Below are 22,537 nucleotides of genomic sequence, written 5' to 3' on the forward strand. Positions count from 1 at the left end.
ATCAAAAATACCGTAAGCTAACGCCGAAGTGGCACCATTGACCCCGATACCTTGGCAGGAGCGTGGGGTGCTAACAGCACACTTCGACCCTACGTTCTTCCCCGTGGCATGCAAGGCTAGCAGCACCGGGATACCATGGGTGGAGAAATCTCAAATAACAGGGACAGGTATTAGGTAGCATACCCTATATATTACAGTTTTAACTGCATTCTTAACTTTCTCCTTTAATCAGACAACTTGTATTGCTGTGCAGGTGATTTTAACTGAGTTAGTATTATCTTTCATTTGATTTTATTTGGAATATAAATAAATTCTTGCACTCTTGCCTCCTTGTATGAAGTGGTTTTCCTTTTTGCCCATAGCAAGGTTTGGAATATAACAGCTGGAAGGGCCTTCCCCAGTCCTTTAATGTCTCCTGCTACTGCAGACAGGTACCATCTCTGTTTAAAAAACTTGCACAATCCCACCTAGAAGTAGTTAGGGTTTATGAGTTTTTTCTGAGGACCTCAGTAAAGACAGGTTATATGTTTATATATTTTTTTTAATGTTCATTTATAACTATGAGCTGTATCCTGATAGGAGTGGGGTACAGCTTGTCCCTGAAAGGCCTGATGATGTCCACTGAACATCTGAGATGTCTCCTCAATTGTCTGAAGTCAGACACCAACATATGTGGCAGGATCAGGACCCTGGGCGAGGTAAGTGAACATGTGTAATGAGTCTACCTAGTGCTTTGAGGGTTTAGCATTGATACTTCCCTGCAGCTGTATCTCCTGAGAGTTAATGAAGATTAGATCTCACCTAGATATATAGCTCCAACACACTGAAACTTCCTTAATAAATTGTAGGATAGACTTTAGTGCAGAATTACAGTGTAGGTCTCCAGCCATTTAAAAATGAATTATTGGCACTGATGTAACTCAGCAGCAGAGCACCCTGACAGCAATGGCCTGAGCTAATTCCCCCAAAGATTAGTCTCTGTTCCTGAAAGATAAGTGCTCTAGCCTTGTTTCCTTATGTTGTATTTTTATGTGGTACCTTGTGTAGCACCGCACCATTTCCATTTGCATGTACCGTACAGGACTGTATTGACAACATCAGAATTGGTGAAGGTTATCTCTGCCTGAAGCAAAGATACTACTAGGCTGACTATAAAACTGTTAGAATAATTTTTAACGAATAATGTATTAAACTATTTTACTTCCCCTCCCTCTGTGCATTAATTGTTTGAGGTTGGTGTTTTGGTTTTTTTGTTTTGTTTTTTTTTTTTAAGAAAAAAGGAACTGTTTAATAATGAGACTATAATAATGTTGAGTACGTAAATTAGTTACAAGTGGCAGATCCACAGACAGACTTTAGTCTGGTTAGATACTTTAAATACTTAAACTGTTAGCTACTATTCTTTGCTGGTAAGTTTTGATTTGCAGGTCGTTTATGAGTGAGCTCTTATAGGCAGCTGGCGCTTCATTTTCAAGTTATTTTGACTGGATACTCAAATCATCTGTTACTATTTTTCCTCCCCAAATGGCTAAAGGTGATTCATAGGATCGCATGTTTTGCACCCTTTACTTGTCAGATGAAATTTAGTTTGTAGCAGCAAGCTGGAGTGCCCATTGCTCTGATAGCCATTCCCTTTTTATTATTTGTACTTTTTAAAGCTGATAGAAACAAAACAAAAAATGGGCAAGAGGTCAATCTTTTTCAGACTATGACCCTTTTTTTATGATGATATTTGTAACACTCAGCTACATGTTTACAGGAAGATAAATATAAGAGATTCAAAGGGAGAAAATGTCTGTAGAGAATATTTATTGAAGTTCTCAGGAATGCGCTATGTTTGCAGAAATTCAGTGGTATGTAGGAGTAGCCTGTAACATTCCTGTTTTTATGGTAAGTGTCTTTATTTTTTCATTATGCCATTTTGCCATGAATGGTGATGTGGTCCCCTGAGGCTTTGGTGTCCTGGCGAGTGACAGCTGTGGACCGATCTCTCATGCTTAGGTGCAGGCTGATCTGGGTGGCATTGAGCCTGCAAGGCAACTCGTTCCCTTTCCAAAGTTGTTATCTTGAAATGTTTTAGATTCTTTGAATTTCTTTTTTTTGGGGGAGTGGGGGTGGGAAAATAATTTCATCTGTGAAAAGGGAGAAGCTTATCTCTGCTTATGATTTTGTCAAGCTTATTCAGATGTAACAACCTCATTGATAGGAAGTTGCTGTAATTTTCTTTAGGAAAAACAGGAAGGTAACGGCTTTCAAAGAAGTAGGTAAATATATTTTCATTATATCTTACCATTCTAGTAATCTCACCTTTTTTTCATTAGTGTAGTTACACAGTATTCTTTCCTCCTTTATATTGTTCTCTCTCTCTTTTTTTTTTTCTTATTTAAAAAGGCAAATGTAAAATAGCTAATTACCCCTATTCAGGGATGTGTGTGATATATTTCATAAAGATGAGATAGATTCAATTAACATAATATGCAGACAAAGCTCATAATGTTTGAGCCCCCCACACACAGGGCACGCATGCTAAAACTTTGGCATTTTTTTAATAAACAGAAAGGCAAATCACTTCTGCAGGGCTGATATCAAAAGAGAAGGACTTAATAAACAATTTAATTGAACATTTGTTCTTAACTTTACTCTGGGACATTTGACATGAAAATTCTTCCCATGTTTGGCAGGAAGTCCCACTGATTTCAGAGGTGAAACCAGTTGCGTGTATCCAGAACTAGGTGGTTTAGGGAGATAGTAGAAGATGATTGCATATCGTACAATCTCCCAGGCTCTCTGGAGCAATTAGAAATGCAAACCTGTTACCCTGGCAACTGCAAAATTTTACAGGACTTGAAACCTCTGATCTCTTTGAATAAGGCAGCAGCATTTATAAATTTTCCTCATTCACCTTACTATAGTTGTGATGTTGGATTGCATCAGATAGCCTCTTTGCTGAAAAGACCTCACGTGACTGCAGAGCTAATATATAACAGCAATTGTACGCAATAGAGGTTCCAAAATTTCTCTCCATGGACCACTGGTGAACTGTCGAGTGCCAACTGGCGGCAAAATAGCGGTTCACTCCCTGTGTTTCCAGCTGTTGATATTTCACCAAAAGGCAGCTAAACACATTATATGTTCTCCTAATAGCTCCAGAGAAAAATAAAATAAATGGCAAACATCTAAACTGCTAATACCAAGCTTGTTCTCTCATAGGTTTTCTCTTCCCCACCGTCTCTTTCGTTGTCATCACATACTCTCAATTTTGTGGAATTTGGAGGCTTGGCTGCACTTGACCACAATAAAGTCATCTTTGCTTAGCTGCATATTTTTGTTGTAAAATAGAAAGTGGGGAATTCTGCCTTAGATGGAGCTGGATTCTCTCTGGAATTTAGCACTGCTGAGATTAATACCGAAGATCCTGGTTTAGTTCTGGTGCCTTTGTTTCTTTAGGTTTGTGGCAAATTTAGAGCCAGCAGCCAAAAGGCCCTGAAATGATTTGTGAGGAGCAGAGAGAAATAAAGGTGATAAGTAGCATGGAAAGATGACTGGGAATAATTTAGTGGGGGAAAAGCACAGCAGATGCAAAAAGGTGCTTTTGCTAAGAAAAGAGGTATCAGGAACTAACTGCTAGTTAAACACAGAGAAAATGGAAGTAAAATACAAATTTTTCACCATAAGACAAACACTGTGCATAGGGAATTCCCTGTCTTTCTCAAACTGTTCAGGGAAGGACTGAATTTCCTTTGTTGTGGATGGTTGACGTTAGTTCAGTCAATATAGGAGTAATATTACAGGGGTCCTCTTATTAAAAGATCTGACAAGATGAATTTATATTTGAAGCCTTAGTATGAAAAACATACTTCAGCCTTCCTCTGTTGGTTTTTTGTTTGTTGGTGGGTTTTTTTGTGTTGTGTTTTTTTTTTTTTTTTTAATATATCCCCAGTTAATACTCGACATCACCATAATATTTTCATGCAGTTGATTGGCCTACTTTAGAGTGTTTTCTGTAATTTTATGAGGTTGATATGGAAGAGTTCACTGGAAAAAAATGAAATGTGGACATATTTTGCATATCCCTGTGCTGGAAAAGGGCCTCTTTTCTGTTCTCCCTGCTTCCTTGAAGTGGCCTCCTGTATTGGGAAACAGTTTCTTAACTTCAGCTAAGCTCAGTGTGTCCTGGGTGAGTTTTGAGAAATGTCGGACTCATTCGCTGTTACTTAACTAGAGTCTGTCTTAGATTGTTAGTCTTGGTTTACCCTCCAATAACTAATAAAAACTCAGCTAGCCATAAAATTATTCTTCTCCTAATTAGTGTTTTGGATTCTACTCATCCTCTTTTCCTTTCAACTTTCAGCAAATCTGGCATTTGTGCCCAGCACTCGTTCACAGCCTTAGAAATAAATCCTTCTATGCAGGGAACTTCCCTATTACCTGTTTTTCCTCTCCCTGATGGGGAAAGAATTACCTCCAAACTAAGGTGCTTAATTAAGTCATTGGCATTGTGATACAGCTGCTGACTTCACCTACTCTTCTTAATAACTCACACTAGTTAATGATTTGGCTGCTGCTAAGCTCTGGCTGGCATTAAGTGGCAAACTCTGTGAAATGGCTCCACGTGCCCACAGCTATCTAAACCCCTGTAATCTTAAAACTAGTTATATATTTTTAACTTCAGAAAGAAGTTTCAGATAATTACGTTTGGTTTTTTTTGGCAGATGTCAGTGAAAGGGCTGAAGGATTTCATCCCAACTGCATCATGGTTTTGTTTACTCTGTAGACAAAATACACTTAATAATCTATAAAAATCTGCATCAGCTAATAATAATCTATTCACTTTTTTCTAGAAGCACTAAGCTTGCTTGTGTGTAGATGCAGAGATGGAAAATTCTGTTTTAAGGTTTGGGGTTTTTTTCCTCTTTTTTTTTTTTTTTTTTCTTTTCCTTTCTTCCTCCCCCCCCCCCCCCCCCCATTACATTTGAGGTTCTGTACTTGTGGTATGTCAGCTAATTAGTTTTAGGCGAATTAATCTTCAAGTGACACTGGGAGGTGGGAAGTTAATTTTCACTCGTTCCTTGTTTCTTTATGACTATCTAATTATTCATGAATGTTGTAGGGGTTATGTTCTAGAAAGGCAACTCAGCATGGGGTTAAGCAGTGCCCGAACAGAGGAAGCAGGAGAAAAAATTTACATTTTTGACAGGCATACAGCTGCTTTGAGATTGTCATTCTCCAATTTTCATTTCTGTCCTGTTGGTATTGTAAATTATTAATGAAACAATGATTACTTGTACAATCCTCTGAATTTCCAAAGAGCTTTGTTATTATGAACTAAGACACCTGTCATGTGCTCGAGAGAAGTTATGATCTCTGAGCCAGATTTCCTCTTCCATTATGCTTATGAAACTTGCTTATGAATCAAGGAGTTTGGCATTCAGGAAGAAGCATATTTATGTTGCGAATTAAATAGAACAAAGAAAGACTTGTGATACAGGTTGGAATAAGGCCTTTTAAAAACAGAGGAAGAAATGCTGGCTCAGGTGGTCGTAAAGGATCTTACAATGCAGAAAAAAAAGTAAAAATTCTGCAGGTACCATGGTTTAAAGGACAAAAAAATGTAGATAAAAATAATAAGGGAAGAACTTAAATAAAAGTCTCAGAAAGAGCAAAGAGCAGTGTCTTTATGGAAAAAAGGAAGATGAAGCCAAACAGGTAAGATTGGGAAAAGTTTACATTATTCTTTTTTGTTCGCAGTTGCTACAGTTGTTTTGTTTGATATGCAAGGAGTAGAGATGGTCAAATGTGTTCAGTAACTAGCAAAAAGAATGTCTCCAAGAACACAGCTTCAATATTTACAGTCAAAATGGGAAGAGGAGAAATGCCTCAATTTAAAATAACCTTTCCCCCAAAGGCAAGTGTAAAATAACGTTAGTAATTTCTCAAAAAATGTGGGATATATTTGTTTTCTTTGGACTTTTCCAGATAAATTTTTGACTTTTCTGAACCCAAACTATATAGTTTTAATTTTGTTCCACTTCAGCTTTGGTGTTCTTCAAGACTCAAGAGCAAATATAAAAAATGGTTTCCCCACTCTTCCCTTTTGACCTTTGTAGAGAAGAAAAGGAAACTGTGGCCAGTGCTGAGACACCAAAGAGACGAGATGTGTAAGAAAGAGACACCAAGGTTAGCAAAAGGGTTCTAAAACTGAAAAGCCAGTTTTTAACTGAATGCAAACCAGAACAGAGCAACAATTGAAACAGAGAAAACTCAGCAAGACATTAAATGCACAGATCACTCACCATTTTCATGCAGGACCCTTGAGGTCTTAGTTCAACAAATTTCAGTACATTTCTTCTTTGCAGCAAGTTCCTACCTTAAGGACTTCTGGGATGTGGTGCTTTCTTCTTACCATCACTTATAAAGCTTGACTCTGCATCTGCTCCCTATCATGACTAACAGATTTGTGTTGATGGTTTCTTGTTTTCTGCCTAGTTTTTCCACCTTGTACTCCATGATCTGCTTTTCCTCATCGTTTTCTGCACTTTCAGTTGCTTTACAAGACTTAATGACTCCTGTTTGTGCCAGAGAGTCTCACCTTGGCAGCCTTTTCAGCAGAGCATAGCATACAAACCAAACAGATTTTATCCATCCCAGAAACATTTCCCCTCCCAATACCTGCTCACCTTCCTCCCTCACTTTTTGCACCACTATGAAACAATACTTGGAATATTTTGTTAAAAAAAGAAAAAAGACTAAATTAATAAGCTAATAAACCTTTCCTTTACTACTTGGTCTAAACCACACTGTTTATTAAGTGATTTATACAGTGATCATTTTGAAGCTGGCTTTAACTGTAATGGTACTGAAGAACAGCCACATACTCATCACTTGAAAGAAGCAGATGAGTTTGCCCATCTCAGTTTCAGGTAAATAAATGATGCAGGCATTAATATAATATTTGGCTGTTTCAGAGAACAGAGCAGACAGCTGGATTTTCAGTGATGGCAGAAGAAAAGTTGAGGATCCAGATACAGGAAGCAGTATTAACTAAAAGAAGTGAGGAGGTAGTCCTCAAACTTGTCAATGTTTCTAAGAACTGCAGATAAGACTACAGAAAACCCAGTAAGTACTAGCTTTCCCTCTGTCATTTTATTATGATCCATTCCAGGCAGAATTTATTTTTTCAAATGGTGTGTATCCAGCCAATTTCATGTCACATCCTCCTCTTCCTCTTGTTAAAATCTAAGCAATATAGCTTTCTCAAAAAAAAAAAAAAAAAAAAGGCAGCATAGTATCTTGATGATTCTTAAGAGATCTCTTCTTACAGTTAAAGGTATGTTAGAAAGAAAATTGATGTATCTTCCTTTCTTCTTTGCATGTTCTTGGTACCACAAGCTGTGCACAGCATGCTTTCAATTAATTTAAACTAAGTTTCCATCTGCTCCAACAAATGTAGAATTTGAGTGAAAGACAGTGTGATGGAGTGACATGAAATACGCTAATAGCAAACACTAATGTGAAAACCAGTCTTCTGTGGAAAATGTAATATCCATAGTGCACTCTTTCTACTCCATATTAAAGGCTCACTTTAGTGAAAAATGATTATTGTTTTCAATATTTGCCTATTCAAGATAGAAAACGAAAGCTTTGGCAATGGAGATAAGAGATTTACATTTTACAGAGTATGGTAATGCAAAGAACAAGATGTATCAGATCGATTCCTTTTTAATTGCCACTTTCATCAAGCTTTATGTTATGGAATTATTTCATTATGTTTCTACACTTAAAGCAAAAGAACACAAATGCTGAATATGATTAGCACTTTGGAAGCTTTGGCTTTGTTATCAGTTTGATCAGAATACTGTGTATTTTGCAGATATTCTATTTTACCCCCAACAAATTAAAGTTTCAAGAAAGGTATGTAAATTAGAAAAGCCATGGCCACAGCAAAATAACTACAATGGCTACATTCAAGTAATGACACAGACTAAATTACAGTAACTGTGTACAACAAAAGCAACAAAAGCTTTTTCCTACTAAATGTATGCACTTTACAGACATTACTGTAGTCCTTTGGATGTGGGTTTTGGTGGGGCTTTTTGTGTTCTTGCTGTTTTTTTGGTTTTTTTTTTAGTTTGTTTTGTTGTTTTGGTTTGGTTTTTTTTTTTTTTCTTTTTTGTTTTTTTTTTTTGTATAAAGTAGGAACCTAACTGTGAGTCTGGTACCAGCCTTTCAAACAATAACTCTTTAAAGCCATGTGGTAATTAAATTCTCCCTGCAGCCCAGTCTTGTTCCCAATTGAACAGGTTATGGCTTTTCCCCCCAATTTAAATTAGCATGTGAATTTGAAAAAGGGAATTTATTTTGGACACTGGTTCCTCTTCCCTGTGTTTCTTACATTAACTAGTGTGCTTTTAACAATGGTTTGACCCCTTCAAGTGATCAAATAAATGCAAATCAAAACTCTAGACCTGGTGAGATGCACAGGGAAGAATGGTGACAGCATTACTGTGAGCAATACAAGTAAAAGATATTAAGATTATTCTTGATAATTCATACCTTAACCTCAATACCGATTGCACTTAGAAGTAGAGTTTCATAGAGGATAATTCTCTATAATCTTGTGCAGATCCATGGAAAGCGATGTCACAGTTTTGTGGCAATTGTATACCTGGGTCCAAACTTGCAGTAAAGAGAGATACTTCTCAACTGCTGCAGTCTATAGCCACCACCTCTTTCTAGGTTAAAGTTCCTCAGGCACTGATGGGTTATTTTTTGAGTGTTTGTTTAGTTCTTGTTGTTTGTTTGTTGTGTTTTTTAAGACACGCCTGGAAGGCCTTCATTCTTGGCAAGGCTGGGCAAGAGCTGAATTGCAGGTGTCCTCATAGCCTACCTACAGAACAAACAGTGTAAGAGATACCCAGTAGATACAGGAGAACATCCTTCAAAGTGAGAAAAAAAAACCCACTGCATTTCTTCCTTTCCCTGGGACTATATAAGCATCTAGCATTTTAGCAGTGTGCCCTCATCACTAATTTATGGCAATTTTGGGGGAGACATTGCTTGCCATAGCTGTTCCATTCTGCAGAAAAGAATTATAGATTTCCCAGGGCAAGATGATGTGTGAGTAGAAGATGTTTAATTTTCTGTAGTTTGTTTTTAGTTTGCTGCAAACAGTCCCAACCAAAGAGAAAGTCTGTTCTTCAGATAGGTGCTTTTCTTCATTATGTGTGCTTTAGATGTAGCCATGGTTTCAAAGACAGAAGGATATGAGACAGGAAAGGTTTATAATAGTTTCATCTGTCCAGCTGGCACAGGTTAGTAAGAAAAAAAAAAAAAGGACATTCTTTTGGACATACACTAAAACCATTCTTCACTGATAGTTAGCAAATGGTCTATGTGTCCAAAAGCTTGTGCGTTTTCCCAATTATGTCATACGGTCTAATAAAAAGTATTAACTTTCCCTACAGATCTCTCCTCCGTACTGCTCTATAGGACATTTATACACCTACAGCAGATAACGTCCTCAAAAATTTATATGTTCAACCTGAAACCTTTGTAAGAGAAGTAATTAGAGAGGCTTAATTAGGGCTGGCATGACAAAATATATGTCAATAAACCTGTCCAATTCTGCCCAGAAAGGAATCTTCAAAGGGCTCTGACTGCTGTGTTAGTCATGCTCATTTTTCAGGTACTATATATAACAGTATAATACTTAACCACCATTCAATGTTTTTCCAGTTGGGACCGTTTCATGCATAACTCAACAATTTAATCAATCTATCTCATTCATTGTTAGATTATAACTGGTGTGACTGCAAAGAAGTGAGAAGAAAGGAGAAAATGAGATGCTCCATTAGAAAATACCATCCAGAATTGACAGATTAAGCTATTTGAAATGAAGGCAATCGTGAATGATTTTGGGGATATTTTATTTTATGTGTAAATCGGATCATTGGCTGAAAAATAATCACTTGGTCCATCAAAGACATAACCCAGAAATGAGGTGGAGATAGAAGTTAACAGAGGATGAGTAATAGAGGTAAGAGATCAAGCATGCAGCAAGGCAGGATGATAATACAAGTTATTTAACACGGGAAACAATAGCAACTAATGGTAATTATCAGTAAAGCGAACACATTTTTCCCCTTATAAATCTGGGGCTGGTGTTGGTGTGACTTGCCTGAATGCAGATTTAGGAGAGAACTTTATGGATACAAAATGCTAACAAGAAAACAAGAATTATCAGAGCATCATGTGTGGGGGGAGAAGGGGAAGTCCAAGAAGATTAGGGGAATTAAAATCAGAATGTACAGGAGAAATGTGCAGCCCGCTGGTATATGTGTTTCTAGACATTTCCTGTGTCCAAGAGAATAAAAGTCTCTAACGAACATAACTCTAGAGATCAAGCTACATATTTTTAGCCTGTAGGTTCCAAATTACACACTGATAGTCATTACTGAACAAAAGATGAACAAACACAGTCCCTTACATCTCTTACAAGATGAAAATCATGTCCTTAAAACTATGCCTGGTTTATTATATGTGTTAGCCAGAATTTTTTATCATGTTATACAAAATGCGGTATCTGCAAACATTCACTGTTACATGTGGGTGAGTGTAAATTGACAGAGATGAAGCAGAATATTACTAAAAAAATCTCCCTCTCAGAAGCACAGGAGAAAAGACTTCTCTGTCACATATGAACAGGTATTGCCTCTATGTGCAACTTCTGTGCCTAATGCCTAACATCAGCTGAGGAGAGCTCTCCTGGATGATTCTAATGTTTGTTAGCCATAACAGCTCCCTGCTAAAAGCTATTCCAAACTGATGGATTCCTTCCTTATTGAAGTGCAGTTTCAGTATTTCTCGCATTGTTAATACAATGGTATAGTGTTTTGCTAGAATAGGAGAAAACATCCTGAATGTTAGTTCAGATGTTATTTCCAATAATATTTGGGGGCATGATAGAGAATAACATATATTTATAACTTAATCTGCATGTTTGAGGCAAATTACCTGAATCCATTATCTGACTTTTCTCCTTGTTTCTTAGAAGCCTAATTTGAAAAAAAAAAAAACCACCATACATATACGGTGCATACACATTTATATATGGTGTGTCTGTGTATAGCTCTCAATTGTGATTTGAGCAATCTCCATAGGCAGAAAATATTTTTAGGCAGATTATTCTGTGTAGCATACAAAAGACAATAATTCAGCTATCAAGTATTCAATATTATTCACTCTGTTATATGGTGCCAAATTCTCTCTCTCACTTCCCCATCCTTAGGAATGCTCATTACTTGAAGTAAATTTGTGTTCCAGTCCTGAAGGATAGGATTTAAGATTAAGTATGGTTGTTCGTGACTAGAAAGACATGTCAATCTTGAAGCTTCTAGATTAAATTCAGAAGTTAAATTTGTCTAGTATTATCATGAAATGGAAATACACAGTCCTACTGTCAAAGTAGTTAAATATTCAGGAGTAAGACCATGGTTAATAGGACATTAATCATTAACCATTATTCAGAGACTGTTTGGATCAGGCTGGAGGAATTATAAACAGTATAAGTGAGCTCTGAAAAAGCCAGCTGAGGTTGGGTGACAAAGCTATTGAGTGGACAGGAGGAAAAAACTAATCTGTAGCTAGATAAGACTTGCACAAGTGACAGACCCACGGACTGCAATGAATGAACAACTTTCTGGCTGATTGATTGACTCAGATGTTAATAAGCAGTTCACTACCTAGACTTGTCCACAGTGGCAGTACATCACCGGTCTCCCGGGAGTCATTCATGGACAGACTTTGGGCTGGCCTTACGGTGGCAGGCTGGAGAGCCTGCTGGACTTCAGCATAATTCTTTCTGTTCAAGAATGCCTTCCCAAATGGCTTCTTACAGGAAGAACACGCTGCCTTACAGGATGATTGCAGGGGCTGCACAGGGGTGTGAGTCTATATAAAGCAGTCAAATAACGGATCTTGCATCAGCTCCCAGTAAGTACGTGAAACTTCTCCAGAGTGGGAGAGAGAGTTGTCCTGCATTAATGCCAACCAGAAACGGTGTTCTGTCAGAGCTCCCGTATTGTATATGTGAGTAAGAGCTGGGTCTTTTTAGGGCTGCACATCATTGCTGGGCCACTAAATGAATACAGATGTCTTTTAATTTTATAGTAAGCTATTGATAATACAAATCTATTTATAATGCAGGTAATAGTTTGTAATATGTAACACTTTTAAAATACTTTTAGACGTTAAGTTTTAGCTTCCCAGTCTAAAACTTTTTACTATATTTATTAAATGTTTAAGGTATTCCACCATTGAAAGAAAAGTTTTCTGGTGTACTTTTTACCATTTTCTTTGTTCAGCTTAATTTCTTTTTCTTTTTTATTGTTTTTTTTCTTTTTTCTTTTTTTTAAAGCAAATCTTTCTTACATGATTATAATACCTTAGAAGTAATCATTAAGATTAACAACTTTGCTTATATAAATTGTCATCTCAATTCACATTCAAGTAAACCAGAAGATAAACAGGTCTTTCTAGAATCCGTTTAAAATGATGTTGTTTGAATACTCCAGTTCTTCATATTCTCATTTGTGTTTTGGTTTGTGAAGGCTACTTCTGAATTAGTAAACGTGTTTTCAAGGCTTATATTAGATAAGGTGCAAAATGATGCTAAAATATGCAGTGATAATTGACTGTCGATTTGAGAACATGTTCCCCATTGAACAGGTGCCTGTTGTTTCCTGTGAACTTGTGGTTATTGTTAATACACTGTTAACAGGTTCCCAGGAGTTCCCATGCAGCTTATTTCACACTTTGGATGTTGCACTATTTGCAACAATTCATGGAGTTCGGAAATGTCCAGGAGACCTTGTCAGGGACAGACAAGCAAAATGCTAATAAGGAAAACAGAAAGTCTGAGCCAGGATGCGACTGTTGCCAGACTCCATCAGCACTACACAATGTTGACATGAAAAAAAGAGTCCTTTCATCTCTTACAGCCATAAACCAATGGGGATGTTATTTATTTATTAACGGAGAAATAACAGAATGAAATACAAGGGAGGGCTTGAAAGAAACCCATTGTGTTACGCCGCTGACATCTCTCTCAAATGAATGAGTATCTGTGAATGGGTTTTGCTTCATAATGCAGCTATATAACACAATGATCTAATGGTCAGATCACTGTTTGCCATCCTGCAAAGTAATTTACAGTTCTACAAACTCAAAAGAAGATACCAGTGTATCCAAGCTGATCTGATTTATAGTCTTATGCTTTGGTGTAAATGCACCAGCTGTTTAAATATATACAAGGTGTAAAGGAATAGAGAGTCAGCCAATTGGACTTCCAAAGTCTTACGTCAGTCAAACATCAGACGTGAGGAATGCCTTAGATCTATGCTGCACTTCTGCTTGGAATAGTTGGTAAAGTTTTGTTACATAATGAGGCTGACCTCCAAAGGGCAGGAATCGGAGTAGGCTGGCCTGTGTTCCCACTGAGATGTAAAACCAGACCCAGACTTCTAGGCAAATAGCTCATAAGCACCAACAGCATCATCAAAGTTTGGTTTGGCTTTCAGTCTGAAGCCCATCCTGGGTTTGGGTGTAAACAACTATTTATAGCAAATCTCTGCAGCAGGGCCCTCTGCTACTTAAAAGTTTGTGTTCTGCCAGTACTATCAAAACTGAGTGGCAAATTTTCACAGTCTTGACTCATGTGACTTCCTACTTCTACAGGTTAACTTTTTGATTGAGTGCTAAGACAAAAAACAAAAACCCAACCAAACAAAAAAAGAGGCTAGCAGGCTCCTTCAATGGTATTTCCTTAGAGATTTGGCATTCTTCTTTCATCTCAATTATGAGAAAGGCAGCAAAATACTTTCCATGAAAGTCTGGTTTATAACGAGTAAATGTCTTTGACTCGCAAGAAATTGGACAGCTGGTAAGAACACTTCTTGACACAGCGGCCTTTAGTAAGAACAAACTATCAGGGATCTCCCATAGGCAAAAGCTGTTACATGACTGAGGAGCTAAGCAGGCTGAGAGTTTTATATTAATAAGTCTTAGGGCATTTCAAATTTATTTGTGTAAAAGAAAGACACAGAATGCCAAGAGCAGGTCTCTACAGAAACAAAGTGAGAGCTGACTGTGTTACGGGGGTAAGTAATGAATATGTTCTCTTTTTTGTTTTTTTTGGTTGGGTTGTTTTTGGTTTTTTTACACAGTGTTTCTCCAGACTTTGTGAAGACTCACATTAGAAAACATTTTTTTCTGCCCCAGATCTCCTTTGAAACTAAAAATAAAAAACAGAACCTTCAGCAAACCCCAAAAGTAGCAAAAAATCCATCTGCTAGGCTAATGAAGATGATTGGTACAAGTCTGTGCTGCCTACTGTCCCCACTTCCCTCTCTTTAAAGGTATTTGAATTGCCCCAATTCCCATATTAATTAGTCTGTAGTACAGTTTAATTGCATTGTACTATTTTTTTCCCAATGAATTGAGCTTTTAATGAGTATTCACTGTTTAATAACCAATTAAAAAAATAGCCTTTTATTTGGTGCTAGTGGGATAATGAAACTCATAACCTTAGCTGCTTATATTTATATACACACATCTATTTTAATACTTTGAACAATAAATCTATTACATCTACATATCCATCCTTGTTATAAGTTATACCTTCACTAAATAATGACATTTAAATGCACATACTGCCTCCCTCTCTTGTTAGCCTAAGCAGGACAAGAGATGAAGAAGAGCTGCAGTAGCAAGAGGATTTTTGTATAAAATTGAAGAAAGCAAGCCTTGGATGCCATCCACTCAACCCCAGAAGACAGAGTTGTGTACAGCACACATTTTCATTAGCTTCAGGTATTCAGTGCTCATTTGCTAAAGAACAAAGTACACAGTGCCAAGGAACAGAAATTAAAGAGTGTGAGAAAGTACTGCAGCCCACAAGTTGTGCAAACGATGACAGACAACTACAATTAAAAGGTAGGTTTATTACAGAACCGATAAAAGAGTAAGCCCTGATGGCTCTTTAATAAGGTTCCAAGCTAGAGCATCAATGCAAGAATGATGACTGGATGTCAATGGCACAGAAACCACATGATAACGGTCTTAATTGAGTGGGGAAGGGTGGGGGGTAAAGAACCCAATTGAACAAAAAAAAAAAAAAAAATAAAAGCCCTTCCAGGTAACACTCTTGTTTTGTTTGCTGAGGTGGGGAGTCTGCTCATCTTGGACAAATGCTGACTGGCAGCTCAGCAGTACGTGGGGCCTGATGTGCACATCAGGGCTGATAGAAAGTGCAATGTCTGGCAGGAGTCTGGGGCAGTCTGACAACTGCTCAGCTGCCGCATGACCGCAGGGCTGCCCCACGTCCCCAGCCCTGTGTCTGGGGGGCTGAGGTGGCAGTCCCTGCTCCGGGAAGGGTCCACAGCTTAGGCCAGTGCCTGCCCTGAGCTACTGGCATGGCGTGCCTCTGCACCCTGGCTCCCTGGTCATCATGCTGGGGTGGCTGTGCTTGCCAGGAGGGTAATGGGCTCTGCTGCCAGCATGGTTTTCAGCTGTGCCCTCTGACTGTTTCTGTATTTTTATCTTTATATTGCAGTTCTGTCCTTATCACTGAAACAGAGTGAGAAGAGGGCGCTTTGTGTTCTGATGGGACTAAAGACACAAGAGAACACAGCTTGACGGGTATGCGTAGGTCAAAACCCTGCAGTCGGCTCTGCCAGTGTGGCGGTGAGCAGCTGCACTGGGCCCTTGGCAGGGCTGAGGATATAGGGGTTTTTGCCCAGCTCAAAGGATTTCTCTCTAGAGTCATTATTGTTTTGACTTCTCTGTGCAGGGTCCAAGAGCAAGCCATTTTCTGATTAATGTAGTTTTTGCCATTAGTAACAGTGGCAAAACTTCCCAGGCACCATGACCGGGCTTTCCAGCACTGGTCTTGTTCTTACGTGATGTAGCTAATAGTCACAGCTTACAGAGGTGAATTTTATTGCACCAAAGTCTAAATCTTTCCTTTAGACTTATTGTCTTGTAAGGTGGGTTATTCTAATTACTACAATATATCGTTTCTACTTTGCTTTATCTGTGGACTCTGTCCCTTTCTCTATGATCACCATATGAATTAAATATCCCTGATCTTGTTCTGTTTCTTTTTGCCAATCCACTGTACAAAAGGCAGAGCATCTGTTAATTGGGGCACCTGTTCTCTAGAGGTTTTTCGGTCTCGCTCAAAATCAAAGATGATGACAATTAACTTACCTTGGAGATACGGGGCGGGGGAGGGGGGAAGAAAGTATACGAGCTCATGATGACTTAAAAAAAGAAATAGTTTATAATTATAATTATTTTATCAGTTGGGGTGGCAGTGAAAAAATTCAGCTCTTAGACTTATGGCTTTCTAGTGATGTCAGGGAAACTACATGTTCAAATCCCACTAAAAGATAAGTCCCTTGGCACTAGCCAAGCCGATAATACCTGCTGTAACCCTAAGGCAGGTTTTAATCCCTGGTTTATGGCTACTTGGAAGGTATCTTACAGCACTGTTGCTTTACTGCAGCTGATCAAATAGCACAAAGAGTGACACACAGCTGATGTGATTATTTTTTTATTGATTTGTGTACAAAGAGGCATCATTTGATTTGCTGTCATTTCCAAGTGCAGGCTAGACTCATTATCTTATCACTGTCCCCAGCAGATCAGTTACAGCAAGGGTGAAGTTATCAGGATAGCTGGAATGGCAAAATTAGCCCAGCATAAAATTTGTTCCCAAGTGGCTGCTGGCATAAAGAGAGATAACAGCTGTAAACAACAATGGACACATTTATAAAAGCTAAAATTTCAAGAGCTTATTAGTGACTTGAAGAGTTAATGCAGTCCATAAGCACTGTCAACTTATGTTTGATCAACCTTCTGTTAAAAATACGTGTGGTCACTTTTAAAAGGCAACGCTATAAGAGTTTAATTTTGGTTTTTGTTTTTCTTTTAAGTGCACGACAAAAAGCTGTTTATGAATGTCCCCCTTTCCAAATCAATTACTTCATTATTGTTACTGGCTTGCAGAACACTGCAAGCAATTAATTACTTGTAAGTGTCCAGCTATATTTTACACTCTAAATTTTCAGCATGCTTTGCAGTGAAGAAGTAGCGTAAACATTTTTGCTTTTCTTGGTTTGGACAGTTAGTCATAAAAAGTATATCCAGCCACAGCAATGATGATGAGGATCCCGCAATTGCATGTGGAAACAGTAAGTCATAAGTAGTAAAATATACTGTCATATATTGTTGAAGTGTACTGGTCTAGAGTGACTTGCTGCTGTAACCGCAGGAGCAGCGAAGGTCATCAAGCACTGGGAGGTGGATGAGCAGAGTCCAGCCAGAGGCGTGGCAGTTGAGGAAGAGCATCCCAATAGTTTTACAGCAGGAGCAATGACCCTTGCTTTTTTTCTGCAGTTGAGAAGGTTGTACTGAAGCCAGAAGGGACTGTTCTCATTTATTGCTACTGGAGAAAAAAATGTAACTGGATTGAACTGTGCAAAGTTACCGAGTAACAGTAGACTGCAATCCAGATCACGTGGTATTAGATGAGACAGGAGGAGGTTGAAAGGGCAACAGAAAACTTCTAACTATCTAAAAACCATTCAGCATTTTCTAACTCTGTTAACATTTCTTTGCTTATGATTTAACTTTGTAGTGTTTCAAACATCTCTTTTAAGGTACGAAGCACAGCATTAGTTTAGGACAACGGTATCAACTGAGACCAAAGGAGGAAACGCTTTTTTGCTGTGGCTTTCAGGTAATGACCTTTTGCTCAATTACACCACAAGTTTCACATATGCTCTTTTATCCTCTACTTATTACTGACCACATTAAAAAGCCCCATTTAGATTCAAAGTCTGACAGAGCATTGGCAATAGTCAAAAGCTGGAGGCGGGTCTTGGTGAAAGCAAGCTGCTGTGGCTTGTACTCAAGTGTTTCCTTCAAATGCTGCCCTCCCTCCCCCAGCTTCCTCTATCCTCAGATGTAGTAAAAGGCTATTTTCAGGGATATTCTTTTTCTCTCAGTCTCTGTCACTTTAGATAACTTCCTATAAGATCTAAAAAACAACTTGCAGGAATTCCAGAAAGCCAACAGGTTCTATCCAGCTTTGTGCTGGAAAAAGAATTTCCTGGTAAAGAGGCAATAATGTCATACTGCTATGGTGCAAATTTCCTGCAGGATTTTCATTCTGCCTAGCCTTCTATTCTTTTTTGTGCCCTGGATTCTGGGCCAGAATTATCATGTATTTATTTCACCTGCTGGGCCCTTCTGCAGTGTCTGGGAGCAGCTGACAGCACAGGAAAGAACACTCCGCTTCCTTTCCCTTCATAATCACAGATTATGAGAGCTCAGTGAAAAAAAAGAAAATAATATCTTACAGACCCTAAGTCCTGCTACTGGGAATGCAGCATGCTAAAGCGATAAGCCTTGTCAATGAAGCCTGCAGTTCCCGGTACAGAAGGACATTGAAGCAGTGCAAGCTTTTTGGGGCAGCCTGGACTTGAAGGTAATAAGGGCTCTAAATTTTGGAGTAAGGTTTTCTGAGCCAGGGCAACAAGTAGATCAGGCCACACCTGTATACGTGTCTTAAAGGAGGAGTTAAGCACAGGGAGAGAGCACAGCAGGTATGACTACAGACTATGGCAGCACTTGCTGTTATAAGCCGTCTCATAATCGGCCCTGCCAGCCGTGGCAGGAATGCAGTCCAGTAGCATCGTAGCATCCCACACTGGTCCTTGCTGATTGACGCTTGCTCAGCCTGTTTCTGCGTTGTTTGCAGCGTTCACTTTTGGTGGCTGGCTGTTCTGTGTAAGCTGGACTGCTGGAGGTAGGTGGGGCAGGTGGCCAGGTGAAGCAGAAAGGAAGCGCAGCAAGGATCCATTAAAGCTCCTGCACACACACCCCCTCCAGCCGAGGGACATCTGACCCAGCTTTGGCTCAGTGCAACTCTTTGTACTGAAAGTGTGGGGCTCTATAATGCAAATCATTGCTGTTCGCTAAATGGATACTGAATAATCTGCTACTGCTTTCTTCTATGGTCAAACCTGATTTACCTCTTAACTTCCAGATTCTCATTCTATTTGCCATGGCACGGTGATGATGAAGGCTGCAATTTCTCTTTTACGTAGAGCAACGTGGAAGTTTCTGGTATTAAGCGCAGGCTATTCCAGCCCTTTGGCAATCTCAAGGTCATTTTGCTGTCCTCCATTCCTGCTGTATTGCATCAGGAAGGTCTACGCCCAGACAAAAGGTAAAAGCCCATACATCCTTTATTTGAGCATTTCACAAATAAATTACAAGTTTTTTGCAACCACGTCATAAATCGAAATGTTTATTTACACCTCAGAAACAGCAAGCAATTCAGCAACTAGGGCCCAAAGAAACAATTAACTGGAAAAGTAGCTGAATTAAGTGTGCTTAAAAAAAAAAAAAAAAATCCACCTTGCTTGAACTTTAACAAAAGAAAGAAAACCATAAAAAATAATCTTGGTGGTAACTTCAAGAGACAGAGTTTGTTATGGGGCAAATATGATTTTACAGGAGGGTACTGTCTGAAATGGCAGTAGCAACAGTTTGTTCTGAATTCACCATCACAGTTCACCAGACATGCTCTTATTCTGCAGTCCCAGGCAGGGTGTGTGTGCATGCGTACACACGCTGTGACACACAGCCTGTCTTTAGACTACGTTCATTTTAACCCCAAGTCATTGAGTACTTCCATTTGCCGATGCAGAGGTGTAATGTTCAAAGGATGGATAAAACTCTCCCAAATAGCTGTCCCACTGAAAGCACAGTAATGCAGAATTCTGGCTATAAACCCTTCTCTTTCCACTATTGGTGACCTGCTGATACCTAGGCAACTAAAAATGAGTCAGTAAACGATTATGCATATCTTCAAATGATATAATTGTGTTAAGAGGGAACAGCTAAAGGTAGCATACATACAACACAGGAGCTGGGATAAGCCTGGGTTTTAGTGTGTGGGTTTTTTTATATTTTTTTTTTTTTCTCCTTTAAATCAAGCTGCTTTGGCATAGGTAACCCGTGCTGTCCCTTAACTCATGTATTTCATCCATAATTCATGGAATGAAACTGCTTATTCCAAGTTCCCATGTTGTATTAGTCTCCCTCCATCTGCATATATATTATACATATATTTATATGTGTATGTGTATATCTCTATATATCTACATATATACACACACATAGCAATTGTGCAGCTAGTAACTTTCCACTGAGAGTGTATAGGTGTATCCATTTCATTTGGACAAACATAGATCAACTAGCATATCTTGATGTGAGGCAAAAGAACAGTGTAGTCAATAGGTTATGCGTTTTAAATAGTAAAATAGCTATATCTGCTTTAAATAAAATAGTTCTAATGATAATTACTAATGCACTTTGTATGTTAGTTCTAAAGTTTGTAGATCACAGAGTTAATTGAAATAAATTGCTATTTTAGCTATTTATCTTTTTGTTAGCATCGTACTGTATCTCAGGCAACAAAGTTTCTAGAGATGCAATAAGGGGAAGATGGGATTGGAGCTTTGCCTTAGACTTGGTGTTCTCAGGCTGATGTGACACTTTTAACTCGTGGTTTGTTTTTTTTTTTAATTAAATAAGACATTATTAGACCCATGCAGAAAGAAATTTAGCCTTTAGGCAAACAGTGGTGTAAAATAATTTATGTAGAAAATTCTGCTATGTTTCAAGTGGCTGAGTGTATTATTTGCAATCGAGAAGAAAACTGGCAGCTTTCTCAGTACTTCAGACAGGAGGTCTTTGCAAGGGAAGGACCAATGATGGAAAAGTTGTTAATATAACATATGTCTGTCTTTTTGTAGTGATAAAACATTTAAGCTAGAGCCCTACAAACTGATTTTAAGTCCAGAATTTAACAAATAAGGCTTGTAATATAGTGATCCCTAACTTAAATGACTGTGCAAGAGACCAGGATGACTTATTTGACCACAGGCCCCAGCCATTTAAAATAAACATTAAACCAAATTATGCCGGGTGCCTTAGAGACACATTAAAGTGGTCAGTGAAGGAAGCACGTCATCTGTGGGGGCATCTAAGCTGTAGGTTTCTCTGTATGTCACAAAAGAGAGACACTTGATAATACATAAGCACTCAACAGTCCTTTGACAAATACTGCTGCTTTACTGTTCACAGCAGACCCGTAAAAGCAATATGGGAAGGGGAAGTTTAGATGAAAAAATTCATTTAACTATGATTAACTGAATCTTGAACAATTCTAGTAATGGAGTTTTCTTTGATTTACACGTGTAAACATGATAAGAACAGGGCTCAGAAAGTGTATTAGCCAGTGTTCCACTCTTACCTAATCATCCTCTAAACCCAGTAGGATATTCAGCTCATTTCCCTTTGCTTTAATTTTCAGACCTACAGTTACTGAACAAAACGTACATTAATAAATGCACATAGGTGTGTTGCAAAAGCATACATATGAGGTGTACAGAAATGGTTCAATTAGCAAGTACAACACAAATGTGACCTTTGTCTTGCTGATAAACTCCTCTTATTGATTGTTATACACAATTTGTGTTTTAAACAGCAGATACTCTTTTCAAGTGAAATGATTTTTGCACAGGAAGTTTTGTGCATGTTACAAAATGAAAACCAACAAATTCACTGCCTTTCTGACTCTAGACAGTATTACATGTCTACAAACAGATTAAAATAAGTGTGGCAGTGACCAAAATAGCTAGGTAGAAATAAGTTCTGTGTTATAAAAACAGCAAGCTTGGCTGAACAAACGTTAAACATAATTAACTATTAAAAAAAATGACAACCAATTTTGTAAACTCTCTACTTTTTCATGATATTGTAGAAAAACTAATAAATTATTGTTGCTCCTTTGTTCCAGGAAACGGGCATCATTTTTTGAGCCAGATAGAGCCAACAATCTTACTCAGGTAGGAAAACTCAGATTCTAATATGGTTCCTCACTTGTATAATGCTACAGAAAGTGCCACAACCTCTTTTGTGTTCTCGGGTACAGAGAGAGAAACATTAACATGGTAGCTTTGTCTTCTCTTTGCATGCTTAGGTAGTCCAGTGATTAGCTCCGTTTGAAGCCTAGGGATACGCAGTATAAGCTGGGAGGCTTTAATCTAGGTGTAGAAATAAAGTAACAATGGTGAATGAAGGCTCTGAGGCATCTTGATTCAGAATTTAGCCATGATACTGACCTCTCATGTCAAAATGCTGCAGTATTATCCAACAAGAAAGATTTCTTGTCATAGGGCACAAAGTGGTAGAAAAAGTCTTCCCATTGTTAGTGCAGCTCCAGACAGAAGAGATTTTTCTTTGTTCCTCATTGTGGATGCCCTTGGAATGATCCACCAAATGCTATGTCAACCTTGGTTTAAACAAGAAAAGGGTAGCTTTATCTGGTACTTGATAGAAATGACACTAATGTCAATGAGTGTCTTTCCAGAAGTGGGTTTTGCTAGATAGAGAAGGGATG

General features: G+C 38.3%; 1 long non-coding RNA gene across 4 annotated transcripts in view; it reads left to right on the forward strand.

Annotated features, from left to right (window-relative positions):
• Window positions 1-6,105: 6,105 nt before the first annotated feature.
• Window positions 6,106-22,537, forward strand: part of LOC119157654 — a 41,219-nt gene continuing 24,787 nt past the window's right edge. For 2 of the 4 annotated variants that reach the window (XR_005107618.1, XR_005107619.1), the window contains exons 1-8: window positions 6,106-6,177; window positions 6,966-7,116; window positions 9,794-10,036; window positions 14,729-14,991; window positions 15,611-15,696; window positions 17,721-17,800; window positions 19,112-19,294; window positions 21,935-21,983. This is a non-coding gene — a long non-coding RNA (uncharacterized LOC119157654). The remainder of the gene's footprint in view (window positions 6,178-6,965; window positions 7,117-9,793; window positions 10,037-14,728; window positions 14,992-15,610; window positions 15,697-17,720; window positions 17,801-19,111; window positions 19,295-21,934; window positions 21,984-22,537) is intronic. The other 2 variants (XR_005107621.1, XR_005107620.1) reach the window with 2 other exon arrangements.

Source organism: Falco rusticolus, chromosome 15 (assembly GCF_015220075.1).
Source record: "Falco rusticolus isolate bFalRus1 chromosome 15, bFalRus1.pri, whole genome shotgun sequence".
NCBI lineage: Eukaryota > Metazoa > Chordata > Aves > Falconiformes > Falconidae > Falco > Falco rusticolus.